Genomic DNA, 27,870 nt, shown 5'->3' with positions numbered 1-27,870 from the left:
ACTAGCTTATATATGAAGTCCCATTGTGTCTGAGTACTAAGTATCATTGCTCATTAAACTATTAATAATTTATTAAGTTTTAAAAATTAAGTAGATTGTGATAAAAACAGCGTATTAATGGGAACAGGGTGAACGAGTGTACATTTTATTTATCGTTTATATTGATTGTTTTTTACAAAAGACCACTGTCCATGTAGAAGTACAGAATATCTCTGAAATGCTACCTTGTTACCAGTAGTTATCTTAGGAGGTGAACATCTGCATGAGAATTCTTCTTTTTTGTATTTTCTTAATTCCAGTTTACAGTAGGAGAAAATTAACATTGGAGTTTTATTTTGGTTGTGTTTGTGTTAAGTGTGGTGTATGGGAAAATGCCCTGGCATAAGACTGGGAAGAGGAATCCAGTCACTGCTCAGCAACTCAGGGGCAAGTCATATAAACCCTCTGTGCTGGAGTTTAATCATCTTCCAAATGGAGAAATGACATTTTGTTTTATTATAGCTTCCCATGGAAGAAAGGAAAGGACCATGTCTCTCTATTCCTCCTCCTCCTTCCCCTCCCCCTCCTTCCTCTTCCTCCTCCCCTTCCTCCTCCTTCTCTTTCTTCTTCTTCTCCTCCTCCTCCTCCTCCTTCTTCTCCTTCTCCTTCTTCTTCTTCTCCTCCTTCTTCTTCTTCTCCTTCTCCTTCTCCTCCTCCTCCTCCTCCTCCTCCTCCTTCTTCTTCTTCTTCTTCTCTTCTCCTTCTCCCTCTCCTTCTCCTTCTCCTTCTTCTCCTTCTTCTCCTTCTTCTCCTTCTCCTTCTCCTCCTCCTCCTCCTCCTCCTCCTCCTTCTTCTTCTTCTTCTTCTTCTCTTCTCCTTCTCCCTCTCCTTCTCCTTCTCCTTCTCCTCCTTCTCCTTCTCCTTCTCCTTCTTCTTCTTCTTCTTTTCCTTCTCCTTCTCCTTCTTCTTCTCCTTCTTCCCCCCTGTAACCCTGTTGCATACCACAGAGCCACACTTCTATTTAATAAATGCTAGATGTTTCATATATAATAATAGAATAATAATTAGAACACACTATTAATGTATAATATATAATTATTAATAGTGAGTAAAATATATGCTCGGTGTTTAATAATATTTGTTGGCTGGTTCAGGGAATGAGGCATGAATTAGTATTTTTAATTATTCAGCAAGACATCAAGCTAAGAGATAATTAGTATATAAGCCAGTATGGAATGGCTCCAATAACTAGACTGCCAGGAGATTCCCTAAGTCAAACCTGTTGGCAAAAAGGGAGAATCATCTATTCTCTGTTAGGGGTGCAAGTTGTGACCTAGAAAACTCTAAAGATCTCTTAAGTTTCAAAGCTTAAGTGCAGAGGAATTGACTCCTTTAATTATTTAATTGTTTATTATTTAAATATTAGTGCATAAATGATAATGTTTATTAAATAAAAGTCTTAAAATAAGCATAGGCATAAGGAAGATTATTAAAATCACCCATAATTCTACCACCCAAAGATAACTGCTATAAAGATTTTGGTGTATCTGTATAGATGTGTGTGTGTGTGTGTGTGTGTGTATGTGTGTGTGTGTGTATGTGTGTGTGTGTGTTTGTCCATGTGTACACACAAAGGGGAGGGGTGGAGAGAGAGAGAGAAGAGAGAAAGGAAATACATCTGCTTGTATTCATATATCATCTATTTTACTATGAAGACTGGATCATGTCAGCTATACTCGTTAACATTAATTTTTCATCTGATATGTCATATGCATCTTTCCACATAAACACATTTATTTCTACCACATCATTATAATAGTCAGCTAATATGAATGGATCTTATTATCACGTTGTATTTAACTAATTCTTTTCAATAGGTTATTTAGTTTATTTCCTGTTTCAAATCCTTTCTGGAGTGAAAACCCTTGCACACCCACCTGGGCCTTTGATTAAATATCAGTCTTTCGGGGCTCTTCTTTGAACATATTTCTGCCCTCAGACAGAGGCTATTGCCTAGCACTGCTGGCAATCAGGGAATCCAGCAGACAGAGCAGATGTCTTTTACGTGTCCACACGTGCGGTCACATAGTATTTGACTAAACCAAATGGCCAATTAAATTCAGAATTAGATTGCCTTTTTCCTCTCATCTATTTGATTTACTGTCAATCAATGTGGATTAAACAATCAATTCTCATTTTTAGGCAGACTTTGCTTTCTTTATGTATTCTCTCTTAACCTTTCTCCACATAAAAATCCAACAAAAGGAAATATCTCTGTAAAATAAATATATTGAGTATAAATTATAAATATATTGAGTTATAAAGTCTTAAATATATGACATATGCAATATAAATTATAAATATCTTTATTCTGGAATTATTCCCGAGGCAACAACTCACTATGTAAACCCAGAGTTAACCTTGCTGCCAGGAGGGATTAAAGGAATTACAGGTCATAAAAAAGGTATCCTAAAATAGGTGACAAAGAAATAATGTGATTTTTTAATTGAAGCCAGTGGTTGAATGGACTCCCCTGGAGGGAAGTGGGAGGCGCTGGTGGCTCGCATTCTGTCACTCCCCTTTCAGGAAACTCCATGGGCCTAGGATGCCATGACCTCATTAATTTCTTTCTTTAATTGAAAATCTAGTTGACCTTCTCATTTCCTTTTTTAATCTTTACTATTTAAGTACCAATTGATAGAATTCTACAGTGTCTGGAACATAAGAGATGTTCAATAAATATTTCTGTGATTGATTGAAGAATGAATGAATAAGTGAATTATTGAGTATCAAGTGTTTGCAGACATTGTCTTAGGCACTGGGAACACAGTAGCGAAAAGAACAAACAACAATCCCTACTCTTAGTAAGCTGACATCCTAGTAAAGAAAAAAGGGCTATACATGAATAAAAAGTAAAATGTATAGCAAAATGTATATGGATAAGGGCTTTAAAGAAAAGCCTGGAAAGGGGAAGACGTGTATGGAAGGTGGTGATGAAGCTGAAATTTTGTTTATTTTTAAAATTTTAATCTTTTCTTTTAATTGAGGTATAGTTGATTTACAATATTATATACGTTTCAGGTGTACAACATAGTGATTCACAATTTTTAAAGGTTATACTCCATTTATAGTTATCATAAAATATTCGTTATATTCCCTGTGCTATACAATATGTCCTTGTGGATTATTCATTTTATACATAGTAGTTTATACATCCCCTACCCCTATATTACCCCTCTACTCTCCTCACTAGTAACCACTAGTTTGTTCTCTATATCTGTGAATCTTCTTCTTTTTTATTATATTCACTAGTTTTGTTGTATTTTTTAGATTCCAGATATAAGTGATATCATACAGTATTTGTCTTTCTCTGTCTGACTTATTTCACTAGGCATAATACCCCCCCAGTCCATCCATGTTGCTGCAAATGGCAACATTTCATTCTTTTTATGGCTGAGTAGTATTCCATTGTACATATATACTGCATCTTCTTTATCCATTCATCTACTGATGGAACTTAGGTTGCTTCCATGCCTTGGCTACTGGAAATAATGCTGCTGTGAACATTGGGGTACATATATCTTTTCAAATTAATATTTTTGTTTTCTTTGGATATATACCCAAGAGTGGAAATGCTGGATCATTTGGTAGTTCTATTTTTAGTTTTTTGAGGAACCTCCATACTGTTTTCCACAGTGGCTGCACCAATTTACATTCCCACCAAGAGCGTAGGAGGTTCCCTTTTCTCCACATCCTCGCCAACATTTATTATTTGTGGTCTTTTTGATGATAACCATTCTGACAGGTGTGAGGTGATATCTCATTGTAGTTTTAACTTGCATTTCTCTGATGATTAACGATGTTGAGCATCTTTTTATGTGCCTGTTGGCCATCTGTATGTCTTCTTTGGAAAAATGTCTATTCAGATTTTCTGCCCTTTTTAAATTGGGTTGTTTGGTTTTTGTGATGTTGAGTTGTATGAACTGTTTTAGATATTAACCCCTTATCAGTTATATCATTTGCAAATATTTTCCCCCATTCAGTAGATTGTCTTTTCATGAACAAATAATTTTAAAATTTGTATGGAAACACAAAAGACCCCAAATAGCTAAAACAATTTTGAGAAAGAAGAATAAAACTGGACGTATCAAGCTCCCTGGCTTCAGACTATACTAAAAAGCTACAGTAATCAAAACAGTATAGTACTGGCACAAAAACAGACATATAGATCAATGGAACAGAATAGGGAGCCCAGAAATAAACCTACACACTATGGTTAATTAATATATGACAAAAGAGACAAGAATATACAGTGGAGAAAAGATAGTCTCTTCAATAAGTGGTTTTGGGAAGACTGGACATGTTAAAGAATGAAATTAGAACATGTTCTATCACCATACACAAAAATAAACTCAAAATGGAATAAATACCTAAATGTAAAATGGCCTATGGAAACAATAAGACTCTTAGAAGAAAACAGGCAGAACATTCTTTTACATACTGGTAGCAATATTTTTTTGGATCTGTCTCCTAAGGCAAAGGAAATAAAAGCAAAAATAAACAAATGGGACAGTTTAAAGCTTCTGCACAGCAAAGGAAACCATTGACAAAACAATGATGTTGAAACTTTAAATAGGGTTATCAGAAAAGGCACAATTGCCCCTAATATTTGCAGGACCTGGATCAAGAATACCAGTGGGGTCCACATACTAAATATTCTAAAATTATAAATAAAAAATACTGTTAATTAGAATACATTCTATTCTCTCAGCTTGACATATATCTTCATAATGACAAACTTGAAAATTATGTATAAAGTTATGGCTTTTATATGACAGAAAATACCAAACATTACTGATTTAATTATCATAGTGTGTTTCTGGGTGTTGTGTTGATGGGCTAGCCATATTTAAGTGAATGATCAAATAGAGACATATATAATTCATACTATTGTATATATTTATATAGTTTAGAAAAGCTTTTTCCTGCTTTACAAAATTTTATTTGGAACCTCATAAAATTTTAGGATGTCAAATTTGAGAAAATGTCCATGGAGGTTCTTTCTTGTATGAGCTGTAAAATTTGGAAGACTTTTCTTTATAAGGACTAATTTCTGTCTCTGGATATTTTGAGCCTGTTTCTCCTCCACTAGTTATGTACTCCTTGTGTCAGGTGCTGTGAGATACCTTTATTTTGTAATACAACCTCTGGATCCCAGGCACCTGTGTGCCCCAGCTCTGGGGGAGTTGGCACAGTTGAAGTAGGAGTACTTCTAGAAGCTATTCCTACAAGGAGACAACTATCAATAAACACACGGCAGTGTCAGCAAATTATATAAATATGCTTTACTAAACTACCTTTCTGCTGAAACCCCCAAATATATGTGGCCACTTGCTATAAGGGACAGTATGATGGAGGGGACCTCAGAGTGGAAAGAGACCATGGTCTAGCTCTAGGGAAAATAGAGCACTTTCAGAGCCATATGACAAAACCCCAACGATGATGAATATATGGCTTCTCCAAAGCCTTTCCCATTGTTTTGAAGAAAGTCTTTTTAAAAAGTCATCAGTTTCTTCATAAATCCACCTCATTTATCAACAAAAACAAGCCGAAGGGGGGGGAAAGCCCACATGAAGTATGTGTAGTTCTATACAGAGCAGATCTTTCCATTTTCAGATTTCAATAGATATTGAAGTTATTCTTGATTAAAAATGTCGTCTCTGGGTGGCCTCATCTTTTCTGAGGGAAAGAACTAGGATCTGGATCAGCCTGTTCTGCAGTCTCCTCCCGTTCCCGGGATTCTGAGACTGTCTTTGAAAGTATCTTTGGCGCATTCAGTGTCTCAGGAAGGCTAGTGGAGCCAGATTGCCCACTCGAACCAGAACTGGAGGAAGGTTCCCACTGTTAAAAGATCATTGATAGAGAAAGGGAAGTTGGCTCCAGTGCTGATAACAAAGCAAGGATAGTAGTGGGGGCTGGGGAGGGGAAAGCTGGGGTGCCCACCAAGAGGGGGCCTCCCACACAGGGAAACTTCTGCATCACAAACTAGATCGGACTTAGTTTCTGCTCTGAATCATAGCTGGACTCAGTTCTTCCTGCTTAATTTGACTTGGATTATTTATCTCTGTTTAACATGGTGTGCACGGATCATTTTCACTCAGATGGTACCATGCTCCCCAAACGAAGCCTTAACTGTAAAGGACAAAGAATTCAGCAATGACATCTTTCATGCTTTAATTAATGAGAATGCCCCTAACTAAGACCCAGAAGACCACATATCACATCTGAGCACAATTACATTATATCTGCACAATGCCTGCACTTAGCAGTTCTGGGCTTCCTGTTTCTCCATACAGTATAGAGATAGAGTCACAACTCCAATCCATGTTAGATTATAGGAACCAAACTTGATTATAGGAACCAATTCTGCAAATATTCAGTGGAGAGATTTTTTTCTGTTCACGGAGGTTAAAAAATAGCTCAGTGGAAACCAACAAAATTAGGTGTAGGTCAGGGAATTACTTCAGTATCTCGTGGCACGATTGGTTTTACTAAGTCCCACATTAGCCTAAAATGTGGTGACTTTATGTCCAGAAGTTTTTTCAACAGTCCTGGTTTCAAATTTGCTGTGTTATTTCCCCACTAGGGAGGCTCATGATTGTCACTTCATGGTGACCATATCTTTGGTTTAGAAAATATTAGGCAAAAGAGAATTTTGCTTTACTTCATTTTCTTAATTGCTAGAGCTGCAAAGGTGAAAGACAGAAAAGTTGACATCAATACCGTAAATCTATAGGCATCCCAGTATCTCTCTTATGGCACTTAAACTGTGTGCATATGAGAGCTTCAGTACAGAAAGAAAAGTAGCCATTATGTTGGATAGCTTGCTTCTATCATTTATTTTCAAGGAAATCTATACTTGGTCTATCACAATATTTATTAACCTTTATTAGTTTTGTTGCTTAATTGTCTGATTTTCCTACTAAACCGTAAGTTTCAAGGAGGTAAGAATCACATATATCATTGTAATGTATGCCTTATTCCATTCATAATTCTAATTGGGGAACACATACTTTTATTAGTGACAACTAAAAAATAGAATTCCAAGTATGTACCAAAGGCATTCTTGTTAATAGTGAAATTCAGGAAGAATCTTCAAATTGGCTTTTAATAAATTCACCATAAGATGAGTCAAATGTGAGTAACAATCAGTACAGGTTGGTTTCTGCTGCTGTTTTTACTGGCAAACAATGGCCAACTGCCAAAAAGCAGGGTCAATCCACACAGCTGTTTTCAGTGATTCATTTCCCCTGATTTCCCAGCTGACCCATTCGGGAGAATAGCAGGCTTTAAACCCTACTTACCAGCCTCATGGTCGCAAGGACCTCCCTCCCCTTCAATTGTGGGAGCATTTTAAAGGCTACAGTTGAGGGTCAGTCGTCCTGGGAAACAAAGTCGTTTCCATGCCTAGAGTGTAACCTGGCAAGAATGGGCCAGAAGAAAGTGAATGTTGATTTTAGGGTGAGATGCTCCCCCATGGCTCTGAATCATAACCTGCCCCCCTCCCAGCTTTCTCTCCCACCACACCCAGATGTGAGCCTCACTTTCCAAACACTCTGCCAGTTTCCAAATACAGAAATTTCTTTCACACACTGGTCCCACTGCTATTGCCACTGGCTGGAATGCTCTTCCCTCTTCTTTGTTTGAGAACCTCCTCTTTTCTCCAAAGTGCAACCCAAGTATTACAGTCTCTAGAAGCTTCTCATAAATCCTCCAAGGTGGATTAGATACTCATTCTTAATGGGGGGATATTGCCCGCAAGGGGATGAAAATTGGCTCTTGGAAGGCAAAAATAATTCTTACTCTTTTTATGTATAAAACACAGACATTGGGGCTTCCCTGGTGGCTCAGTGGTTGAGAGTCCGCCTGCCGATGCAGGGGACACGGGTTCGTGCCCCAGTCCGGGAAGATCCCACATGCCGCGGAGCGGCTGGGCCCGTGAGCCACGGCCGCTGAGCCTGCGCGTCTGGAGCCTGTGCTCCACAACGGGAGAGGCCCCAACAGTGAGAGGTCCGTGTACCGCAAAAAACAAAAAAAAAACACAGACATTAATATAGTACATATATAGACATACAATGTATCTGTAATATGAAATTTTCACTTCAGGGGCAGTGATTAGAAGAAAATATTTAAAGAGTCTCCTTAAGTGGGTACTAGTGAAAATAATTTTGAGAAACCCCAGGCTACATGCTTCTTTGACTACCCCTGTGCCTACTATTTAGCTTGTTTCAAATCACTGATTTAGAATAGTTTGCTGCCCAGCATTATTGCAGCAAGAGCTGACTCATCCCCCTTTGTAAACCCTTCTCCCACTCCAGTCCTGGCTATAAGCATCTTAAGAGCTGGGACAACTGTCTTGCTCTCCATCACCCCCTTAGGACCAGGTGCAGTACTGCAACGCAGTGGACGCTAAGAAGTTTGTTCAACAGCTTTGAGGAGATCATGGCTTCTCAGCCCTACTCACAACTTTTACACCCGTTGTGCCGTACAAAGAAGCTTTGATTCCTTCCCACTCTTTCAGCACCTATATTTGATGAGATGGTGTTTCATGAATTTTGATTCCATCTGCAACAACCAAAGAAGGGATGACTCCAATCTAGTATCTACAAGGGTGTATTATAGTTTCTATTAAAACAATTTTTCTCTCTAAAATCACCCTTATTTCTACCAAAATAGCCAAATAAAGACTAATTTGTTTGGGGAAAAAAGAAGGGATGACTCCAAGTTGAACTTACAATGTGGACACATCCTGTTCAAATGTCCAAAGAATGTTTTGGCTCAGCTGTTGCTTAACATGCTCTATTTCCAAAGGTTTCCATCAAGGAGGGTATTTTCACTGTGACGTCAGTTGAATCAGAAGTACCGGGTGACAATTTGCAGACATGTTTGCAGCTTTTTGTAGTGGCACAGATCCCTGGGACGACTTCAAGTTCCTTGAAAAATCAATATCAGAAAACTGTCCTTAAAATGAATTGTACCTGTCATTCTCCTATTTTATCTAGCTCTTGTATGAATATCCCACCTTATAATGAAGAAGGAGAAAATGACAGGGGATAGCTAACTTTATTGAGTGTGTACTATGTTCTATCTGTTTTCCTAAGTATTTTCCATACATTGAACTCTCCCAATAGTCCTATAAGTATTATTGTTTTTCTGATTTACAGATGAGGAAACTGATGATTAAATCAGTTAAGAAATTAGCTCGAGGACTTACAGCTAGAAGTGGACAGCTAGGATTTAAACCCAGGAAAATCTAACTCTAGAGCCGAAGCTTTTAAAGCACTATGCCAGTTTTTTAAAAAATCTGTTTCAAAAGTACATAAATAAAATAAGAAAAAAAAGATCATTGATTTAACTATTCTTTTTATTGGTAGGCACTTTACCAAATATATCATATGTATTCTAAAAGCATCTAAATCGTGATGATCACGATTGCTGTTAACAAGATTAAATAAATGGACTGGGCATTTAAGTTTGCAAATCAAGATGAAATTTCCACTTGGGATACATGCATAGCAATCCCAGCTATGGGTCTATATATGGAAAATGGACTGTCCCCAGATAGTACAAAGTTGAAAAATAGATTCCAAGTAAAATATTGAGACATGTTGGAGAATTTGCATACCACACTTGTTGATAGAAGTTATCATTGATAGAAAAGTGTGAGTATGTGTTGGGGGGTAATGGGGGTGGTGAAAGGAGACAAAAAAGGGAGAAACTGGAAAGACTAAAAGAGAAAATTCAGGTTCTGTGTTGTAAGCATCTCCACTTCCCTCCTCCATTCCAGCTGACAGCATGAAGGAATTCTTTTCATAGAAAGTTGGCATTACAATAGGACATCAGCGACTAAAAGAGAAGAAAAGAAACTCCTGAATGTGGAAAGCAAGTCCATGGTTCAGAAAGCATGAACTTAGCACAGACCTTTTCCATTTCTAGGAGACGTGACATTCCCTGTGTGGCAACATTTCACTCAGCACCCTTGAAAGATCCAGCCACATTTTAAGGTCTTTACAAGAGTACTGAGAGAGTAGTAGTCTTTAAACTTAAGTGGATTTTTTTTTAAAAGTATAGCCTTAAAACAGAGGGGAAATTGTAATAAGGGCAAAATAGAATTCAATTCTTTAGCTAAGAAATTTATCCCAAATGAAATTTCAGATTTTATTCTTGTCCTGAAAACTTCCCAAGAAGCCCTTTTTTGTGAGCAAAAATTTTTTTCCTAAGACTTACCACTGATGCTGACTTACTCCTACTCATCAGCTATTTTGTTACTGGAAAAGCACATAGTCTAGTTGAAGGTATGGTCTCTGCAGCAAGATATACTACTGTGTTCTCGGGCAGGTCACTCACCTTCTCTGAACCTCAGTTTCCACACCTACCAAATCAGGTCGTACTATTTACTGCTAAAGGCAACAATGAGTTGAATGAGGAAGCATATATAAATGTTCCGCTTAATTTCCACCCCCCCCTTCATTCTTGTCCTTTCTTCTTTGGTTGTCAATGTTTTCTCTAAGTTTTCTTCCAACCTTTAGTTCTGTGGTAGTTAATTCCCCTTGTAAGAAATATTTTTGTAATACTCAGTTGGTTTTCCTGTAAAATTTTCACAGGTAATCAGAGAGTAGAGGCAAACAGGAAAAATGGCGTGGAGGAAATATCATAGTGTGGTTTCATGTGTACAGCTCACCACTGCTGCTTGTGGTCTGAATTAAGGAAAGCAGCCCGGTCACCATTGGAACAGAAAATTTTAAAGTCACTCAAGGCAAGGTCTAGCTGAACAGACATTTCTCAAGAGTGCCAGCTGGCAATGATTATAGAAGGCTCTAAGGGATACAGAGAAAAAGACACAGTTACAAAGAAAAAAAAAGAGATCATTGATTTAACTATTCTTTTTATTGCTAGGCATTTTACCAAATATATCATGTGTATTACATGGTGTGATCTTTTCAATAACATAGGACAGAAACATTTAACCCCGTTTGCAGATGAGAAAACTGAGGTTCTCAGAAACTAAGTTAACTTCCCCAAGTTTAATCAGCTAGTAAGCATCTAGGTCAGAATTCTAACCCAGTCTGGGGGCTCCAAAGGCTGTCCATGTTACCTGCTGATTCCCAATGATATGAGCCAGGATGTATAATTCAAATTAGTTTAAGCAAAAATAGGGAATGTATTAATTCCCATAAGCAAGTCATGGGGAAGAGTAGAAAGAATTAGTCCCAGAAACAAATAGTTCCACTTCATATATATATATATGCTGTTGGGTTGCCTGTATTTCCTTCTTACCTCCATCCTCCTAATATTAATATAACTTTGATCTTTAACATTTTCCTTACCAGGGCTTGTGAGTTTAGAACTCCACACCCCTCAACACACACACACACACACACACACACACACACACACTGTGGCCACTTTCCCCAGGCACTGTGGACTGTAAGCTCCTGGAAAGGAAGAACAGTATTTTCTGCACCTTTTGTGTTAGGGCACATAACAAAGGGCTGGGCATAGTCCTGTGTCAACAGCACTTGTTTAAAAAGTACCTGTAGGGCTTCCCTGGTGGCGCAGTGGTTGAGAGTCCACCTGCCGATGCAGGGGACATGGGTTCGTGCCCTGGTCCGGGAAGATCCCACATGCTGCGGAGCGGCTAGGCCCGTGAGCCATGGCCGCTGAGCCTGCGTGTCCGGAGCCTGTGCTCCACAACGGGGGAGGCCACAACAGTGACAGGCCCGCATACAGCAAAAAAAAAAAAAAAAAGTACCTGTAAAAAAAATAAAATAAAAAGTACTTGTTAATGTGTATCATTGAAAAGATTTACAGACTAATCACATTTGGAGTCCATACTCAGATTTAGCATTGCTTGTGTTAGGGTTCGAAGTACTGTGCAAATGAGTATTTCTGAGAATAGGTATTCACTTTTATTTAAAATGTGCAAATGATGACATTTTCTCAGTTTTTTCCATCTAAAGTTGCAAGGTTATATTAAATCGTTTTCATATTTAATGATATTGTTGCCTTGAAAATGAGGAATATTATGAATGTTAAGCTCTTGCAACCTGCCTTGCATGAGTTTCCCTTATTTAATTCTATTCTTCTCATGATCATTTCTCATACATTTCCATGTATTAATTATGTTCACACTGATGTCTGAAATAACCTCAGTCAAGGTCATTATATATTTTGCTGGAAAATCACTTCAATCTCAATGCCAATTTACATTTCCCTATCTAAAGGAGATTCGTAATGACTGTTGAAGACTTTTCTGTAAATAGAGTCTGATTTTGAAATTCTAACTGAATTTTATATTTTGTCCCACAAAAAATAAGCACATCATTATTTTGGCTGAAATTATGGGGTGTCTCACCCAATTATTCATGGCTTGGAACATGAGTTTCTGTTTCTTGTCCTTTTGCCGGTGGGTTGAAAACTGTCTTCCAGGAATGCCATGAATTGTGGATGAGTAATGAGGACACATAGGTGATTTAAGGATACCCAGGGTTTATCTGTACGTGACTGTAGGAAGTTCAAGGGCTAAATGTGCTGAAACATTCATTGGGATGTCAGAATTTCTTTTGCATGAAATTCTTTTGCATGGGAGGCATGACTATCCTATCATGCATTGCAAATCATGCTCTAATTAGTTTGTCGCTTTTCTTCTGATTACTTTTTTAGTAAAGCCTTTGTAGAGCTTCCAGTTACTCTAGAGTATAATCCAATCTGCTTAAGGTTGCCCTCAAGGATATGCAGAGTCCAGCCTCTGCCTAACGCCAGGGACACATCTGCATCCCTCTCCCCCATCCCTGGCACACTGCAGCCAGTTTCTCTAATGAACACACCGTGCTTCCCACTATTTAGCACACAGTATGTTCACGCATCTATTCCTCCTGCCTGGAATGCTTTCCCCTCCCTTCCTTCACCTGGCTGATGCCCACCAGCTCATAAGTTTCTACTTAAGTAGCATTTCATCCCGACCTCCCTGGCCACATGTGTATTTTCAAAGGGCCATGTATTTTAGGTTTGAATTCTGAAAGTCTAATTAAGGTTTCTAATTTTTCCCTTAGCCATGGACAGTTCTGTCCCCAGGCTGGTGGGAACCAAGAATAAAGAGCTGAAGAGCAGGAACATTTGGATTCCTTAGATGTTTTTTGTGTCCTTTTCGCAATTCTGGGTCCCCAGAGAATGAAGTCAAAGAAACAAGTACTGAAAGCGCTGAAGCCTCCAAGGATGGAGTCGGCCACAGACAAGTCAGCAAATCCAACAATTTTCCGGGGCTTGTCTTTGGATGACTGAGGTGCTCTCCATGAACCACAGCAGGGAAGTGGTCCACGAGACTCCTCCATTCAGGCATCACCAGCCCCTGCTGCCCTCAAGGTCTCCCCGCAGGGCTCTGTGTGCTGGGCTCCTTCTGTGAGCAGTGACACCCGGGGCACATATGCCCAGCATTCTGAGTCAATGCCCTCCTGTCATTACTCTAAATAGTTTACAGAAATGATGAGTGTGTGTGCATATGTGTGTCTTCTGATGACTGCAAACATACTTCAGCTTTCTAATTTTCATGCACAATATTCCATACTCACAAATGACATTTTCACTTCGTTTCTGAACTTTCTGAAGTATAACTGGGTATACTCCAAACACCTGTGAGGAAGCCACTGCTGTGTGGAAGACTGACCTCAAACTAAACACAATTTCCTACTTCCCACACAACTCGTACTTCCCTTAGTAGCAGCATCACGATCATTAATTATTTTAATTATTTAGTTTTCTAATTATTTGTTCGATGTTGTTTCCTCCTAGTAGTCTGTACATTTCATGAGGTTTGGTACTGTCTTGCATATATATATGTATGTATATATATATATATGTATATATATATGTATATATATGTATATATATGTATATATGTATTGTGTGTGTATATTTATATATGAATATTCCTTTTCAGACTCTTTTCCCTTATAAGTTATTACAAACTATTGAGTATAGTTCCCTGTGCTATAGAGTAGGTCTTTGTTGGTTATCTATTTGTGTATATGTTAATCCCAAACTCCTTATTTATCCTTCCTCCCCCCCTTTCTGCTTTGGTAACCATAAATTTGTTTTCTGAGTCTGTAAGTCTGTTTCTGTTTTGTAAAGAAGTTCATTTGTATCATTTTTTTAGATTCCACATATAAGTGATATCATATGGTATTTGTCTTTCTCTGTCTGACTTACTTCACTTAGTATGATCATCTCTAGGTCCATCCATGTTGCTGCCAATGACATTATTTCATTCTTTTTATGGCTGAGCACTATGCCATTGTGTGTGTGTGTGTGTGTGTGTGTGTATGTCACTTCTTCTTTATCCATTCATCTCTCAATGGACACTTAGGTTGCTTCCATGTCTTGGCTATTGTAAACAGCGCTGCAATGAACATTGGGGTGCATATATAATATCTTTCTGAATTATGGTTTTGTCTGGATATATGCCCAGGAGTGGGATTGTTACATAATATGGTAGGTCTATTTTTAGTCTTTTAGGGAATCTCTATACTATTCTCCATAGTGGCTGCACCTATTTGCATTCCCACCCACAGTGTAGGAGGGTCAACAAGGAGGCTTTTTAAAAGGAAGGATGCTTATCTCAATCTGAGTAAAACCACACAGATCAAGCCATGCCCCACACAACTCTAATAATTGGTGGCAGTACATCAACTTTTCAAATAATTAAGTTAAAACACTTTCTTGAATACTTAATTACGAACAAATAATCTTGACACAACGAATGGCAGCTCTTTACTGAACTTTGACAACACCAAAAGATATAACAAATTGTCCCTATTCATAAAGTGACCTGGATTTGTCATAAAAAAATGCAAAATATACTCAATCCAGAGGGGATATAGACCACGCACATAGAAATGTCCACCCGTCTTTTTCACTTCAGCAAATACTACAACTGCTTTTATTTAAAAATATATTTCCTCACATCTCCATTCTTTCCATGAAATGAAGAAGTTTGTTTCACACACACACACACACACACACACACACACACACACACAAACACACGCTTGTCTAAACATATCAGAACACACAAAACACAAAGGTGGCAGGGTGTGGGGCTGGGACTTTATATTTCAGCCCTAGCTTCACAAGAGGTTATTTTGCAAAAGGATTTCAAAAAATAATTACATTTATCAAAACAATATTTATTCTCCTACACCGTTATTGATTTCACCTACACTTATCAAATTTATCTTCTGCCTCTATACTTGCCTGCCTCTCACTTCTTTGGGCTAAGAGCGCATGTGTATCTGTATGCTCAGGGCTCCCCTTTGAAATAAGATGTCTGTGAAACCCAAACACAAAACAGCAGAAATTAGGCTCATTTTTCTTGTCCCTGTTTCTCATTAGACCTGCTCCTGAAATTCTTGGGTCTACCCTAGTTCTTAATTTACCTTTGCGGTATAAGCAAATGATGATTGCATTATATTTAGTTCTCTGAACATAGAAAAATTACATCATTCTTGTCATGACACTTTAGATCATGAAAATTAAATGGCAACTAATATTTTTAGAAGCAGTTTTAAAAGCTAATATTAATGTGTCATGAGATATCAACAATGTGTCTATAATTCAAAAGGGCTCCCTTTTCTCCATGCCCTGTCCTGCACTTTTTAAAAAACAGGTAAGATTTTAAATGACGATGATCTCAGGCCATTTAAGATGGTGACTACGTGGTGTGATTTTTGAGGAACAGGGGGTGATTAATGAGACCTCCAGATAAAATGCCCAATACAAACCCATTAGACAACATCCCAGACCAAAGCTCAGCCAACTTTAAAACACACTCATCGGGCTTCCCTGGTGGCGCAGTGGTTGAGAATCTGCCTGCCAATACAGGGGACACGGGTTCGAGCCCTGGTCTGGGAAGATCCCACATGCCGCGGAGCAACTGGGCCCGTGAGCCACAATTACTGAGCCTGCGCATCTGGAGCCTGCGCGTCTGGAGCCTGTGCTCCGCAACAAGAGAGGCCGCGATAGTGAGAGGCCTGCGCCCTGCGATGAAGAGTGGCCCCCGCTTGCCACAACTAGAGAAAGCCCTCGCACGGAAACGAAGACCCAACACAGCCATAAATAAATAAATAAAGCAAACTGTCAACAAGTAAAAATAAATAAACACTATTAAAAAAAAAAAAAACACTCATCTCTGAAGAGTAAGTCCTGGTTAAGATCCAAATAACTCCAAAATCCAACACCCATCTTCCAAGTCATCACCAGCAAAATAAAAGAAAATGCAAAAGAAAATAAAATAGGTAGGTTTTCAAATGAATTTGGCTTTGAACACAATTCCAGCCAGTATCAAATATTCTTGCTTACCATTATCAAAAGAGCAAATCAAAGAAAAGCAACCCAATTTGCAAGCCACGAATTGGCAGTCTCATCCATGTCATACTTGTGATCACTGCTTTTTTCCTAGTTACTGGGCGTTTTCATGAGGTCAGCTGTACAGGGGAAACCCATCAGGCATCCACCACCCACCAGCAGCACAGCCGTCCACCCACAACTCTCCCTGGTCACCAGGGTCATTTGCAACTGTGAACATGGCATCACACAGGGACGTGCAGGGGATATGAGTGTGACCTCTGCTAAGTCTCTTGGTCCTTCACTCATTTCAACATCGTGGTGCTTTATGACTTCCCTCGAGAGACAATTCCAATTATTCTCACAGTTTATCTAGGTTTGTTTCTGGAAAAATCTGTTTGCAAGTTGCCTTCCTCCCCCATGTCCCCTGGCAATAGGCTTACTGAGGAATATATTTTACCTTTACATTTTTATTGCTGAGGAGAAACTACTAACTAGACTTTTGTTTTCCACACACAAACAGGAAGACTGTGAAATAGCATAGGATAAATTTGTATGCTGAGATAAACATGTACTTCAACTCTGATATCCTGACCTATTTTCAAAAGCTAAGGAAAGAACAAATTCTGTTTCTCCTCCTAAGTAGCTCCGTGGGAATTCTCTCAGTGCAGTGGTAATGTAGAGCAACTCTATTCCTGGAAGGGAAGTTCAGCTTTTTAAATTTCCAAAAGAAAAGATTAAAATTGTTCTTTACCTCTCAAAAAATATTCCCTTTCATCACCTCAGTGTTGACAGCAGCTGTCATACCTTGGACTGGAATACTATTGGTAGAATCACTATATTTATGAGATTCCTTAATTTTCTTAAAGTTTTGAAAATAAAAAAGACAGGATATATGACCTTTCAAGCTCTCTTCATTGCCTGATTGTATGGAAGGGACACCTTTTGAGGAGGGAAACTGGGAATCATTTGGAATACAATTTTAGTGTCATGAAGAGAATGCAATTTATCCCAAAGAATAAATTCACCCAAAAACCTATCAATTGCAGTCAATTCCAAATTATCCATGAACATCAGAGACAGAGAGGACAGAGCCAGTGAAATTCCAAGGTTAATCTGAATCCTCCTTTTACTCCTTTCTTCTTGCTCCTTTCTGCCACAGGGCCTTTGCATATGCTGTTCTCTGTTGCACACTAATGCTTTATTCATTTTTTCCTAATTTCTTTTATTGTACCTGTATTTAAGTCTTACTGATGATCCAAAAAATTGAATCAACAAAAAGGGCATTTATTAATTCAACAATTCCTTATGTGGCCAATAAGGGGCAGTATTTTGTTGGCATTTGGAATATAGGAATTAGCAGGATAAAGTCTTTGCAGATAGCAAAGGAGATAGCCACAGACCTGAACTATAATCTAGCAGATTCAGCACCCTGGTAGCAGCATGTGTTGGAATGGGAAGCAGCATAACATGGTGGGTAAGAACAGGTGTTCTGGGACCACAGTTCCTGGGTTTGGTCCTATTCTATCACCTACTAGTTGTGTGATCTTGGACAAGTGACTTACCCTCTCTGGGCCTCAGTTTCCTCATCTGAAAAGTAAGGATGATGATAATACTGTGTCTACCTCAAAGGACTGCTTTGATGATTAAATGAGGTAATACATGTAAGATGCTTAGAAGAACATCTGCATCAAGCAGGGTTTGTTCTTACTATCAGGGCTCCAGGAGTCCATAGGAGTACATGACAAATTCTACTGGAGATTTTTCAGGAGACCTGGCACTAGAATTGCATTTTTGAGGGCACAGGAAAAGCATGGACTTCTCTTTCAAACATCTTGGCAACAGCAGACGGTGTTTCCAGATTTCAAATTCCTACCCCATGGTAACTGTACAGGGTCTAAGTTTCAACCCGATACTCTGCCTCGAGGTTTGTTCTTTTTTTCCTTACTCTTTAAAGAAATCATTACTTCCTATTTTAACAAAGGCCATGAAATCATCTCAGAACTTCCTCATGAACGATCCTAGTTTTGGAGAACACGTTCTCAAGCGACATGTTTGTTATTTCAGTGTAAAAACAACCGAATTGTATGTCCTGAATATCCCTGGACCACACCTGGGCTTCAGAATGCAGGAAGGCGGGGATCTAACTGTGCCTGGGACATTCTGAGACAGGCCACATCCTCAAACTGGCTTGAGGCACTTGCTGAGAGTAAAATATGTCTTGGCTGGATTTATTCACTACGAATTAACACTCTCACTGTCTACTCAAAGATTTTAGACCATGAACAAATTACTGTAAGTGATGTCTGGTCAACTCCAACCAACAAAAACTGTGTCTTGGGCTTCCCTGGTGGCGCAGTGGTTAAGAGTCCGCCTGCCAGTGCAAGGGACATGGGTTTGAGCCCTGGTCCGGGAGGATCCCACATGCCGCGGAGCAACTAAGCCCGTCCGCTACAACTGCTGAGCCTGCGCTCTAGAGCCCGCAAACCACAACTACTGAGCCCTCGTGCCGCAACTACTGAAGCCTGCACGCCTAGAGTCCGTACTCCACAACGAGAAGCCACGGCAATGAGAAACCCATGCGCCGCAACCAAGAGTAGCCCCCGCTCGCCACAGCTAAAGAAAGCTTGTGCACAGCAGCAAAGACCCAACACAGCCAAAGATAAATAAATTAATTAATTAAAAAAAAAACTGTGTCTTATGTATCAAGAGAAAGGCAAATCTCAAGTTTGGTGAGTTATATTTTCTTGGACATTCCATGTTCTATGATACCTGAAAGATCAAAATGAGATTGTACTGAAGATTGAAGCTACCCTATATTTCTGTAAATTGTAAACATGACAAAAAAAAAAACCCCTGAAAATCCCCCATATTTAAAATCTTAAGTTTACATTGGAATTTAAAGAACTAAAAATTATCTGCTATGATGGACATAAAAGGCTGCCTTGTTAAGAGAAGGAACAGTATAAAGTGATCAGGTGAGGACAATAAGATGGGTATGAATGCAATGTATTTCCCCATAGAAATGTTCAAAATCGAAGCAGTACCATGAACCTTTTATTTTTCCATAAACTGATAGCCTTTGAAATTATTTCTGGACATTTATGAACTCTCTCAAATATCACTTAAAATATTTTTTAAAAATTAAAATGTGTCTTGGGGAGAGGGCACCAAAGACATGGATTCATCATTTTGTGATGAAGAAAAGGGAGTTTGAGTTCGAAGAGCTTTGACAAGGTAGGAAGTGGTCATCCCAGGGATCTAGTCATCATTTTTTCACTCACTGAGCACACTAATTCAAGGGCCCACTATGCAGTAGGATTTTATATACAAGGTTGATTTATTTCCGTCCTTAGGGAGTGTGCCCGGAAACAGATGGCTAAATATTTGGAGAGGACACAGCTTAGGAAAGAGTGAGATAGAAATGTGTCTCAGGTGCTGGGGAACCTTAGAGGGTCTAACTCAGCTCATATGGGGAAGAAAAGTGGTCAGGAAATCAGCACTAGAGAAAGCAATGCTGCACTCCTGCTCCTCTAGAAGGGAAAATAGGATCAGCAGATGGAGGGTACTGCGAAGGGTCTCCAAGCATGAAGAGAAGCAGCACAGCCCCAGAGTGGTGAATCCAGGATGCACTCAGGGAAGGAACGTATTCCTGCTGGAAGAGCAGTGTGGTGCTGCATTATATATGTTGCTTGTTTGCAGGGTTCATTTTGTGTTCATTGGTATAAGAAGGTTCAAATGCCCAAGTATCCTGTCTATGATCTTAATTTTGAATTACCGTCCTAAGCAATTAAGTATGCAAAACACACCTGAAGAATTCAGAAGAAAGGATGAAACAACTTTCTCTGGTACTTTGCTGAGTTGACAACAGAACCATCTCAGCAACTGATTTTATCACGTAATTAAAGAGGGATCCTCTAATTAAACTGAGAGGCAAACTCTTTTAAACTGCTGATAGATTGCAATATTTTGCTTGAGCCAAAATAAAGTTGACTTTTTGTTGACAAATTTTCAGTACTTACAGATTTATTCAGACCTATTAAAGGCCTGAAAGCAACCAGGAATTGGAATAAATATTTGAACAGAGAGCTGGATGTTTCAAATGTTGAGTAAATCATTAGAATCAGAGCTAGGGCACCAGCTGTGTTCATCCTTTGTCCTTTGCTCACTCTGTTGACACTTGCCCTTATGACCTGGCCATGGTAAACCCTTCACTGGGTGAGGAAAGCTCTATTTTAATTTTGAAGCATTTCTTCTCATCCAGAAAAGTAACAAGTATGAGAAGTGTTTATGAGACCAGTAAATTTAAAAATTTCCCTAATAATCAGTTATCACCCATCATTACTACTTCTGTGTAATCAGTCAGCTTGGCATTGCAGGTAGAATGGTTTAGTCATCTAAAACTACAGGGAATAAATTGTTGGTTCCAATAGCCCTTCTTCTAAGGGTTTCAAGATGTCAGGACACACTTATAAGCCACTGAATCCTGTCCCTTTCCACAGCCAGGCCCCTTTTTCATTTCTAACGTGCTGAAGGACTCAGATACACTGCCCCTGAATGGACAGGATGTAGAAGATTTCCTTTCTCTGACTGTCCACCACCACCCAGAATGCTTTGGGTTTGTATTCCCAAGACTTTGACCTGCCCCTAAAAAGGGACCCTCCTCTGCCTTGTTAAATACAATATAATTATGGGCAAGAAAATAAAGGTCCGTAAAATAAGTCTTCAAGGGGTATGATGGAGAGAGGAAGGGTCTGTTTGGCCTTAAAAGATAAACCTGGGCATGTCCCTTACGTGTGTGTGACCAGAGGTTAAAGATAAGCCTGCTTTGGGCTTGGCTGGTGGAAGACTGCAATATTTCTCTTCATTTATAATGACTGACATGTTTGTAATGAATTTTCCTAGCCCAAATTTTGGTCCCTGTTTCCCTTTTCCTGAAATAACTCTTCCCCTTTTTCAATTCCACTCCACTGCCCTCTGGCCTTTTCAGTAGCTCCCATTGGTAGCTTATGAGGTGTTTTAAAACCAAATCATACTCCTTACATTCAGTAATGCTTCTCTCTTTTCCTCTGCAATTTTTCTAACTTACTATCAATCTTCATGTAAGGTTTGCAGCAAAGTGTGAATAAAAAATATCCCCTTTCTAAGTGGCTTTTTCTATTAACCTGGCTCATCCCACCTTGTCAAAACACTCAGTAGCTCCTGCAAAGTCCTGGCTCAGATTTCAATTTACCTGTGACCTTGGGTGAATGAATTACTTTGCCACTGTGACAAAGAAGGCTCCTCAAGGAATATGGGAATATTCATTCTCTGCTCAGCTGCAAAGTGAGAAGTTGATGATTTCTTGATATATGAACAATGCCCTGTAGTTGAAAAGAATGATAAAAAACAACCTCTTTGGTGACCTTAATTGGTTAGAGACACAGGGGAAGCCAGTGTTCAGTACCCCCTCAGAGCTCAAAGCATCCCCTAAAAGATCATGTTTCCTCATGTTTCCTCAACTGCCCCCTCATTCCAAAGTCAGCATCGCATCCCATGGCCCACTCCCCTCTCCCCCATCCCTCCAGCCTACTCAATGATAAAAATATGGGTCATCTCTTATTGAATGCTGACCATGTGCATTGTTGGTCCATGGTAGTCCATTGTTGGTCCACTGTTGATCCATTGTTGGTCCATGGTGGTAGGTTGCATAAACAGTCACAGCTGTTCACACCTCCAGGTTTCCATGATCCTTGCCATGTGACTTTGCAGTTCCTCTCATGGAGGCAGAACTTCCTACTTCCTACTTCCTGCTCCATTGATATTGAGCTTGGCCATGTTATTTGCTTCAGCTAAAAGAATATGGTATGAGTAATGATGGGCCATTTTCAAGCCTAGGCTTCAAGAAGCCTTGAATATATTCACTTTGCCTTTTGGACCTCTGTCTCTGCTCTGAGTGCAAGCCTGAACTAGACACCTGGAAAGTGAGAGAATGTGGCCCTGTTACCTGAGTTACCTTAACACCAGCCAACATCTGGTAAATCCCCAGGCCTGTGGGGGAGACCGTCCTAGACCAGCCAGCCCACATCTGACTGCAGAGATGTGAGTGAACCAAGTGACAGGCACAGCAATGTCGAGCCACCCACAGACACTGGAGAAATAATAGTTGGTTTTCATTTTAAGCCATGAGTATTGGGGTGTGGGTCATACAATAATAACTAACTGGACAAACATTTTGTAAAGAATAGTTTATTTAATCCTCATAATAATCTTAGCAGATTCTATTACTATTCCCATTTTATAGAAGAGAAAACTGAGGTTTAGAGAGTTTTAAGGTCGCACAGGCCTGAAGTAGCAGAGCTAGGATTCCAAACCCAAATGTCTAAGAGTTCAAAATCTGACATGTTTCACCATATACCCCTGTGGACACCCCATTCCTTGCTTTTCTATTCTTGCTCATTCTGAAAGGGAAGGGTTCAACTGTAACCAGTTGAAATTTGCTGAAATTCAGGATGTTTAAGAAGAAGAAATTCTTTTCATTTGACTAAAAATGAGAACTTCAGGTAACTGACTTTCCTTGGGGTCTCTGTTGTCTTGTGAAGCTTCTCGGAAGCAGTGTCCATGAAGAAATAGATGCAGGGCATTTCTGGACACTTGTGGAAACATCGTTTATGGTAAGAACCTATTTATGCAAATAACATTGTTGCCTGTTCTAAAATTTCCCAGTGTCCCTTCCTAATGAGCTAAAATAATTACTGTTGCTCAATCAGAAATAAGTTTATTCCCATGCAGAATAACTAATTGGACAGGTCAATACACAGATGATGATAAGGGGTAGCTTTGTGAGGATGGAGGGATGAAAGCTGGCCGGAAGCTGCTGTGATTTCAGGGAGGTGATGGAGTCAAGCCCACCATATTGCTTGGTAAAAACTACACTTGTTCTCCATGAAGTCGTTCTTTCAACAGAAAAATGGAGTGACTTTTCTTTTGGGTTTTTTTTTGCGGTACGCGGGCCTCTCACTGTTGTGCCCTCTCCCGATGCGGAGCACAGGTTCTGGACGCGCAGGCTCAGCGGCCATGGCTCATGGGCCCAGCCACTCGGCGGCATGTGGGATCTTCCCGGACCGGGGCACGAACCCGTGTCCCCTGCGGCGGCACGCAGACTCTCAACCACTGCGCCACCAGGGAAGCCCAAGAGTGACTTTTCTTTATTCTTATGCGATACACGTAAGAAATGCTTCCACTCTGAGGAAACATGAGTTGGCTTTATTCTTTAGTAGATTCCGATCAATAAACTACGCTCTTGTCAAGCAGTCATCTGTTGTTAATTTGTTTTTTTATTTCCCAAGTTCAGTATTAAGGTTTTCTTTATTTCAAGCAGTTTTTGTTTTAAACATGCAGTAGTTGCTATTCCATCTTGGTTGAGCAGTTTATAGAAGTGCAGACAAGAAGTTTCAACATTTCTAGTATGTCATGGAGCTTTCCTATGGCTTAAAGAGAATAAGGAAAATAGTGACTATTTTTCTGCCCACAGCCAGTAAATCTGCTATATTTCCCATTGCTGTAATTACTTTCCAAACAACACAGCTGAGAGTGTGAAAAAATTGAATGCTCTGATGCCTGAATCATTCAGAGCCGTCCTGTTTGTTCCATTGACAAGGACAATTGCCTGACATTTTTTCTGATTTTCCATTCTATACAAAGTTGGGAAAGTTGACATTCTTCTTTTGACTCATTCTCACAAAATGGGAAGAATTCCTTAATGGGACCTTTTCATGACAGATTCATGGCTTCAGTGTAATTAAATAAGTGAAAATTAAACATAGTTCTTAAAAGCTATCTTGTTTTATGTTGAGAATACTAGTTGAGAATACTAGTATGCCAAATAATCCTATAAGGATTAGAAGTATGACATAATTTAAACTGTATTTTTCTGCCTTGTATTATTGTTTAACTTTTGTAAATATATGTTGATACAAGAATATAATATTCTTTCTATGTTATCTTGCTAAAACATTCTCTCGTATTTTCTGTCAATCGCTTCCCCTTCACTTAATTATTTAAAGGTTCTTAATATTTGTTATACAACATTAACAATTTCAAAAAACATTGTTAATTACTGTAGTATTTTATGCTTGAAATAATAAATGTACATTCATATTCAAATGACCTATATCTTAGTTTCCTTATTTGTAGAATGAGGAAATAATGTCTATGTCTCAGGATTCTTAAAAGAGCTCCATGAAATCGTGCTGGTGAAAGCACATTGTTATACTGTAATTCACTGCCTTCATTTAAAATAATCATCACCACCGCATGCATGTATGTATGCATGTACGCATGTATGCAGAGTCTAGTGCACTGGAAAGCACGTTGCTCTAGGGACCAATATACTGTGTCCTACTGCCAGCTCTACTCCTTGTAAGCAGCTTGCCATGGACACAAATAAGCCCTTTTTCATCTGTGGATCTCGGTTTCCTCATTCATAATACAACATGGTTGGATAAGCTTAATATTTGGTTCCTTCATCACCTAAAATCCTTTTTAAAATGTTTTTTATAAATGCAAATGTTGATTTCTTCCCAGTGCTATCCTTCGTCTCAAAATAAACAACTCAATGACATGTATACCTGAGTAAAATCTCTGCATGCTTGTTCTATGGTCAAACACCATTAAAAAAATATACATATATAGATAGACAGACAGATATAGATACATATATATTGATATTCCTCCTAAATGACCAGAAACAATCCAGAGTGAGTGATTCCGAAGTCTTAAGATCTTGGCAGTGTTTTAAAGGTAGCAGACACTACATACAAACTTTAAAGCAACTCAACAGAGACAGATTTAACTGAGAAGCGTCATTGTCACTGGTGACATCTCATTACCAATTCAAGGAAGCAGTCTCACCTAGACATAAACATATTTAGCATTAGCTACAGCATTATACTATTATGAATTTTAGGTCAGAAAATGTGCACTTGTTATGTGTATGCCTAAGGCAAGAAATAATTCACAGCATGCCAGATAAATGTTTATTATACATTTTTATTTCCTTTATTGTCTACACTCTATTTTAAGTTCCTTGAGGGCCAGTGCCATGTCTCTGATATCTATAATAAAAAACCACAACATTTATTTAGTGCCTACTAAGGCTTCATATATATAGTAACTTATTTTATCTGTACAACTCAAAGAAGAAATACAAAGAAAGCAGTTAGGTTTGTAGGAGGCTTTACTGCAGCCAGGAATCTGGGAATATTCTGTCTTTCTGCTTTGCCATCCTAGTGTGTGACTTCCATTCTTAAGATCACCTCATGGTTCAGGGTGCCTGCTAGGGTTCCAGCTATCATGTTCGTATTTCAGGCTAAAACAGAACAGAAGAAAAGAAAGGGATATAATGCCCAACTGTATCTGAAACTTTAATAATCCTTTCCAGAAGTTAGAAAGAACACGTAGTCTAACCTCTCATTGGTGAGAACTTAATCACAAGAAGACTGAGCATCACATATATTTCTGGAGACAATGTCCTCATCTAAACGTTCGGAGTCTGTAACCAAGGAAGGGGAGAACATTTAATAGGCAATTTATACAGCTGTCAACTCCATGCTACAGATGCAGACACTAAGACTGATTTTGGTCAAGTATGTGCACAATCATAAGATATTACAGTTAGTCACCTACCTCATCCCAAAGTGTGAACTCTTCATGATGTAGTACTGCCATCAGTGTTACCTCACAGAAGGCTGCCACATAACGGGCATCAATACCAGTTTCCTGCAGTGAGACAGCAAATGGGCACCCTGGACCGGCAGCAGTAAAATGGTGAAGAACATGGGCTCCTGAGCAGTGCTTCTCAAATTTTAATGTGCACGTGATTCCCCTATGCATCTAGTTACAATGAAGATTATGATTCAGTAGAAATGGGGTGGGACTGAGAGCCTGAATTTCTAAAAAACTTCCAGGGAATAGTTATGCTGGATTAAATAAGATATACTATTAAAATTAAATTAATTTCACCTATTTCTTTTGATTTTAAACTATGGTCAGTAGAAAATTTTAAACTGCTCACATTATTTTTTTAACAACTTTATTGGAGTATAATTGCTTTACAATGGTGTGTTAGTTTCTGCTGTATAACAAAGTGACTCAGCTATACATATACATACATTCCCATATCTCCACCCTTTTGTGTTTCCTACCCACACTCCCTATCCAACCCCACTAGGTGGACACAAAGCACCGAGCTGATCTCCCTGTGCTATGCGGCTGCTTCCCAGTAGCTATCTATTTTACATTTGGTACTGTATATATCTCCATGCCAATCTCACTTCATCCCGCTTATCCTTCCGCTGTGTCCTCAAGTCCATTCTCTACATCTACGTCTTTATTCTTGTCCTGCCCCTAGGTTCTTCAGAACCATTTCTTTTTTTTTTTCTAATTCCATATATGTTAGCATACAGTATTTGTTTTTCCCTTTCTGACTTATTTCACTCTGTATGACAGTCTCTAGGTCCATCCACCTCACGACAAATAACTCAATTTCGTTTCCTTTTATGGCTGAGTAATACTCCATTGCATATATGTGCCACATCTTCGTTATCCATTCATCTGTCGATGGACACTTAGGTTGCTTCCATGTCCTGGCTATTGTAAATACACCTGCGGTGAACACTGTGGTACATGACTCTTTTTGAATGATGGTTTTCTCAGGGTATATGCCCAAGAGTGGGATTGCTGGGTCATACAGTAGTTCTATTTTTCATTTTTTAAGGAAACTCCATACTGTTCTCCACAGTGGCTGTATCAATTTACATTCCCACCAACAGTGCAAGAGGGTTCCCTTTTCTCCACACCCTCTCCAGAATTTATTCTTTATAGATTTTTTGACAGTGGCCATTCTAACCAGTGTGAGGTGATACCTCATTGTAGTTTTGATTTGCATTTCTCTAATGATTAGTGATGTTGAGTATCCTTTCATGTGTTTGTTGGCAATCTGTATATCTTCTTTGGAAAAATCTCTATTTAGGTCTTCTGCCCATTTTTGGATTAGGTTGTTTGTTTTATTGATATTGAGCTGCATTAGCTGCTTGTATATTTTGCAGATTAATCCTTTGTCAGTTGTTTCATTTGCAAATATTTTCTCCCATTCTGAGGGTTCTCTTTTGGTCTTGTTTATGGTTTCCTTTGCTATGCATTTCCTTTCATTAGGTCCCATTTGTTTATCTTGGTTTTTATTTCCATTTCTCTAAGAGGTAGGTCAAAAAGGATCTTGCTGTGATTTATGTCATGGAGTGTTCTGCCTATGTTTTCTTCTAAGAGTTTTATAGTGTCTGGCCTTACATTTAGGTCTTTAATCCATTTTGAGTTTATTTTTGTGTATGGTGTTAGGGAGTATTCTAATTTCATTCTTTTACATGTAGCTGTCCAGTTTTCCCAGCACCACTTATTGAAGAGGCTTTCTTTTCTCCATTGTATAGTCTTGCCTCCTTTATCAATGATAAGGTGACC

This window comes from Lagenorhynchus albirostris, chromosome 10 (assembly GCF_949774975.1).
Source record: "Lagenorhynchus albirostris chromosome 10, mLagAlb1.1, whole genome shotgun sequence".
NCBI classification, from domain to species: Eukaryota; Metazoa; Chordata; class Mammalia; order Artiodactyla; family Delphinidae; genus Lagenorhynchus; species Lagenorhynchus albirostris.
Note: the sequence above shows the minus strand (reverse complement) of the source record.